Source organism: Arachis ipaensis, chromosome B1 (genome assembly GCF_059453495.1).
Source record: "Arachis ipaensis isolate K30076 ecotype BB chromosome B1, ASM5945349v1, whole genome shotgun sequence".
Classification (NCBI taxonomy): domain Eukaryota; kingdom Viridiplantae; phylum Streptophyta; class Magnoliopsida; order Fabales; family Fabaceae; genus Arachis; species Arachis ipaensis.
Genome location: NC_142436.1, coordinates 125618642 through 125624641, shown reverse-complemented (window position 1 = coordinate 125624641; position 6000 = coordinate 125618642). Strand labels below are relative to the sequence as shown.

Below are 6000 nucleotides of genomic sequence, written 5' to 3'. Positions count from 1 at the left end.
TTTTACTCAGCTGGCCCACTTGTGCCTCCATATTTCTAATGGAGGACCTTGTTTCATTCATGAAACTTAAAGTGGCCTTAGATATATCAGAGACTATATTTGCTAAGCTAGATGGATCCTGCTCAGGGCTCTCTGTCTTTTGCTGAGTGGATGATGGAAAAGGCTTGCTATTGCTAAACCTGTTTCTTCCACCATTGTTAAAGCCTTGTTGAGGCTTTTGTTGATCCTTCCATGAGAAATTTGGATGATTTCTCCATGAGGGATTATAGGTGTTTCCATAGGGTTCACCCATGTAATTCACCTCTGCTATTGTAGGGTTCTCAGGATTATAAGCTTCTTCTTCAGAAGATGCCTCTTTAGTACTGTTGGATGATTCCTTCAATCCATTCAGACTCTTAGAAATCATATTGACTTGCTGAGTCAATATTTTATTCTGAGCCAATATGGCATTCAGAGTATCAATTTCAAGAACTCCCTTCCTCATAGGCGTCCCATTATTCACAAGATTCCTTTCAGAAGTGTACATGAACTGGTTATTTGCAACCACGTCAATGAGTTCTTGAGCTTCTGCAGGCGTTTTCTTTAGGTGAATGGATCCACCTGCAGAATGGTCCAATGACATCTTTGATAGCTCAGATAGACCATCATAAAATATATCCAGGATGGTCCATTCTGAAAGCATGTCAGAAGGACACTTTTTGGTTAGTTCCTTGTATCTCTCCCAAGCTTCATAGAGGGATTCTCCTTCTTTTTGTCTGAATATTTGAACATCCACTCTAAGCTTGCTAAGCTTTTGAGGAGGAAAGAACTTGGCTAAGAAAGTCGTGACCAGCTTATCCCAAGAGTTCAGGCTGTCTTTAGGTTGAGAGTCCAACCATACTCTAGCTCTGTCTCTTACAGCAAACGGGAAAAGCATAAGCCTGTAGACCTCGGGATCAACACCATTGGTCTTAATAGTATCACAGATCTGCAAGAATTCAGTTAAGAACTGAAAAGGATCTTCAGATGGAAGTCCATGAAACTTGCAGTTCTGTTGCATCAGAGAAACTAATTGAGGTTTAAGCTCAAAGTTGTTTGCTCCAATGGCAGGAATTGAGATGCTTCTTCCATGTAAATTGGAATTTGGTGCAGTAAAGTCACCAAGCATCTTCCTTGCATTGTTATTATTTTCGGCTATGTCTCCTTCTTTTTCGAAAATTTCTGTCGGATTTTCTCCAGAGAGTTGTGCTTTAGCTTCCCTTAGCTTCCTCTTCAAAGTCCTTTCAGGTTCAGGATCAGCTTCAACAAGAATGTTCTTATCCTTGTTCCTGCTCATATGAAAAAGAAGAGAACACAAAAGAAAATATGGAATCCTCTATGTCACAGTATAGGGATTCCTTATGCAAGTATAAGAAGAGAGGAATATAAGAAGGAGAAGAGGAAAAATTCGAACACAGAGAGGAAGAGAGGGTTCGAATTTTGAGATGAAGAGAAGTGTTAGTAAATAAATAAATAATTAGAAGGAGATGAGAAAGAGGGAATTTCGAAAATAAAAAAATTAAAATTAAAATTTAAAGTTAAATTTTGAAAATTAAAAATGAAATCAAATTAAATTAAAAATTAAAACAAGTAGTTAATAAAAAGAAATTTGAAAAAAAAAAGGGGAAGGGATTTTCGAAAATTGGAGAGAGATAATTAGTTAGGTAGTTTTGAAAAAGATATGATTGAAACAAAAAGATAAGATTGATTGAAAAAGATTTGAAAATTGTTTTTGAAAAAGATAAGAAGTTAGAAGAGATTTTGAAATTGATTTTGAAAAAGATATGATTGAAAGATATGATTGAAAATCATTATGAAAAGGATTTGAAAACGAAATTAAAAAGATTTGATTTTGAAAATTAAAGTTGATTACTTGACTAACAAGAAACTAAAAGATATGATTTTAAAATTTAAAGAATGAACCTTTCTTAATAGGCAAGTAACAACTTAATATTTTTGAATCAATCACATTAATTGTTAGCATTGAATTCAAAAATATGGACTAAAAATAAGAAAAAAAATTTGAAAATTAATTTGAAATTTTCAAAAATATGAAAGAAAAATTGAAAAAGATTTGATTTTTGAAAAAGATTTGAAAAAGATAGAATTTTTAAATTGAAAATTTGATTTGACTCATAAGAAACAACTAAATTTTAAAAAGTTTTGAAAAAGTCAACTCAAATTTTCGAGAATTTATGAGTGAAAAAGGGAAAGATATTTTTTTTTTTTTGAATTTTTATAAAGAAGAGGAAAACATAAAAAAGACTCAATGCATGAAAATTTTGGATCAAAACATGTGATGCATGCAAGAACACTTTGAATGCAAAGATGAACACCAAGAACACTTTGAATGTCAAGATGAACACCAAACTTAAAAAATTATCAAACTTTAGACAATAACAAATATGAAAAACTCAATGCATGTGAAAAACAAGAAAAGACACAAAACAAGAAAATATGAAGATCAAACAAGAAGACTGGCCAAGAACAACTTGAAGATCATGAAGAATGCAATGCATGAAATTTTCGAACATATTTTTTAGAAAATTAAAAAGATGCAATTGACACCAAACTTAAAACTTGACTCTAGACTCAAACAAGAAACACAAAAAAATATTTTTGGTTTTATGATTTTTTTTTAAAAATTTTTTTGTATTTTTCGAAAATTAATTGGGAAAAACGATAAGAGAAAAATTTTTGAATTTTTTGAAAAGTTTTCGAAAATAAAAAGAATAAAAACAAAGACTTAAAATTAAAATAAAATTACCTAATCTGAGCAATAAGATGAACCGTCAGTTGTCCAAACTCGAACAATCCCCGGCAACGGCGCCAAAAACTTGGTGCACAGAAATCGTGACGGTTCCATTCCTTGGTAACGGCGCTGAAAACTTTATACGCACGTTTATAATCTTAATTTTTTGTCACAACTTCGCACAACTGACCAGCAAGTGCACTGGGTCGTCCAAGTAATAAACCTTACGTGAGTAAGGGTCGATCCCACGGAGATTGTCGGCTTGAAGCAAGCTATGGTCACCTTGTAAATCCCAGTCAGGAAGATTCAAATGTATTAAGAGATTATAGTATACTAAAAGATAATTAAAATAGGATCGAGATACTTATGTAATTCATTGGTGAGAGTTTCAGATAAGCGTGCACAGATGCTTTCGTTCCTCTAAACCTCTGCTTTCCTGCTGTCTTCATCCAACCATTCCTACTCCTTTCCATGGCAAGCTTTATGTAGGGCATCACCGTTGTCAATGGCTACATCCCATCCTTTCTGTGAAAATGGTCCAATGCGCTGTCACTGCATGGCTAATCATCTGTCGGTTCTCGATCATACTGGAATAGGATTTACTATCCTTTTGTGTCTGTCACTTCACCCAGCACTCGCGAGTTTGAAGCTCGTCACAACCATCCCTTCCCAAATCCTACTCGGAATACCACAGACAAGGTTTAGACTTTCTGGATCTCAAGAATGGCCATCCATGGGTTCTAACTTATACCACGAAGATTCTAATATCTCGGACTCGGTCCTCTGTATTAGATATCCAAGAGATATTCAGTCTAGCTTGTTTGCATGTAGAACGGAAGTGTTTGTCAGGCACGCGTTCATAAATGAGAATGATGATGAGCGTCACATAATCATCATATTCATCATGTTCTTGGGTGCGAATGGATATCTTAGAATAGGAATAAGCTTGAATTGAATAGAAAAACAGTAGTACTTTGTATTAATTCATGAGGAACAGCAGAGCTCCACACCTTAATCTATGCTGTGTAGAAACTCTACCGTTGAAAATACATAAGTGATGAAGGTCCAGGCATGGCCGAGAGGTCAGCCCCCAAACGTGATCTAAAGATGAAACTAAAGATGTTCCAAAGATGTAAATACAATAGTAAAAAGTCCTATTTATCCTAAACTAGTTACTAGGGTTTACAGAGATGAGTAAATGATGCAGAAATCTACTTCCGGGGCCCACTTGGTGTGTGCTTAGGCTGAGCATTGAGCTTTACACATGTAGAGGTCTTTCTTGGAGTTGAACGCCAGTTTGTAACTTATTTCTGGCGTTTAATTCCACTTTGCAACCTGTTTCTGGCGTTTGACTCCAGAATGCAGCATAGAACTGGCGTTCAATGCCAGTTTACGTCGTCTATCCTTAATCAAAGTATAAACTATTATATATTTCTGGAAAGCCCTGGATGTCTACTTTCCAACGCAATTGAGAGCACGCCATTTGGAGTTCTGTAGCTCCAAAAAATTCACTTTGAGTGCAGAGAGGTCAGAATCCAACAGCATCTGCAGTCCTTCTTCAACCTCTGAATCTGATTTTTGCTGAAGTCCCTCAATTTCAGCCAGAAAATACCTGAAATCACAGAAAAACACACAAACTCATAGTAAAGTCCAGAAATGTGATTTTTAATTAAAAACTAATAAAAATATACTAAAAACTAACTAAATCATACTAAAAACTATGTAAAAACAATGCCAAAAAGCGTATAAATTATCCGCTCATCAGTAGCTAGGCATAATTCTAAAAATATAAGGAGAGTATGTATAGGTAAGAGCTTAGGTTAATCAAGGATTCAATTTATAGCTCACTTAGCCATATATATACCCTCACCCTTACCTTGGCCCCATTACAACCTTGAAAAGACCTCATGATATTTGTATTGGTACATTAAATGCTTGTTAATTGGTTAGGTGAAGAACAAAGTTTAGAAAGCATGATTAGAGAAGAATAGAGTGATTACCCTATACCCTAGAGTGACTAGAGTGCATATACACCATGAGTGAGGGTTCAATGCTTAATTCTATGTTCCCTGCTTTCATGAGCTGTCTTCCTACAAGCTTAATTGTTTTTACTATATAAATTTTAATTAGTGATATTTGATTTATATTTGTCTTGAATAACTTATTTACCTTTAACCAAGTAGACAAAATCATTTTAGCATATAGTTGCATTCATATACATAGGTTGCATTGCATTGCATGAGTCTTACTTTTCCCTACTCATTTATTTTTATCTCCTTAAACTAAGCATGAGAACATGCTAATGTTTAAGTGTGGGGAGATTGATAAACTACTATTTTATGGTTTATCTTGTGTTTAATTGAGTGGTTTCATCAAGTCTTCACCCACTTATTCATATGATTTGCACGATTTTACAATTCCTTCCTAAAGTTGTTCTATGGTTGAAAACTTGCTTCCTAGGAATCTTTAATTAGTATATTTTAATTCTCCTTTATACCATTCGATGCCGTGATCCGTGTGTTAAGCGTTTCAGGCTTCATAGGGCAGGAATGGCTTAGAAAATAGAGAGAAAGCTTGCAAAAATGGAAGGAACACAAGAAACCAAGAAGATGACCAGCGAGCACCGACACGCACGCATGGCTCACGCGAGCGCGCGGAATGGAGAAAATTGCAGCGACGCATGCGCGTGGCTGACGCGTACACGTGGAATGGAGTTCTGCAAGATGACGCGCACGCATGGACGACGCGTACGTGTGACAAGGAAATTCTCCAAATGACGCACACGCGTGACTGACGCATACGCGTGACCTGCGCGATCTGCAAAATTAATAAAAAATGCTGGGGGCGATTTCGGGCCACGTTTTGACCCAGTTTTCGGCCCAAAAATACAGAATAAAGCCAGGAAATAAACAGAGACTCCACACACAGAGGCATACACATTCATACATTCTCATTAGGATAGTTTTTAGGTTTTAGATCTGAATCTAGAGAGAAATTACTCTTCCTCTAGGTTCCCTTTACATTCATAGTTTATTGCTTTTGCTTTTGGATTTTGAAGAGTCATCACCTCCGTTGAAGATACTATTCTAGTTTGTTTCCTTACTTGCTCTTTTATTTATTCCATATTCTTAATTCTTGTTTAAAGTGGTAATTGGATTATTTTCATGGATTATTAATGCAAAGGATTACTTTTATTTTTAATTAATTTCCAATCCCTATTTTATTTGATT

At 35.3% G+C, this 6000-nt stretch overlaps 1 non-coding gene across 1 annotated transcript; it reads left to right on the top strand.

The window, feature by feature from the left end:
- Positions 1-676: 676 nt before the first annotated feature.
- LOC148578267 (small nucleolar RNA R71) lies at positions 677-784 on the top strand. Its single transcript, XR_015904640.1, has one exon. It is a non-coding gene; the product is annotated as a small nucleolar RNA R71 (small nucleolar RNA).
- Positions 785-6000: the final 5216 nt, after the last annotated feature.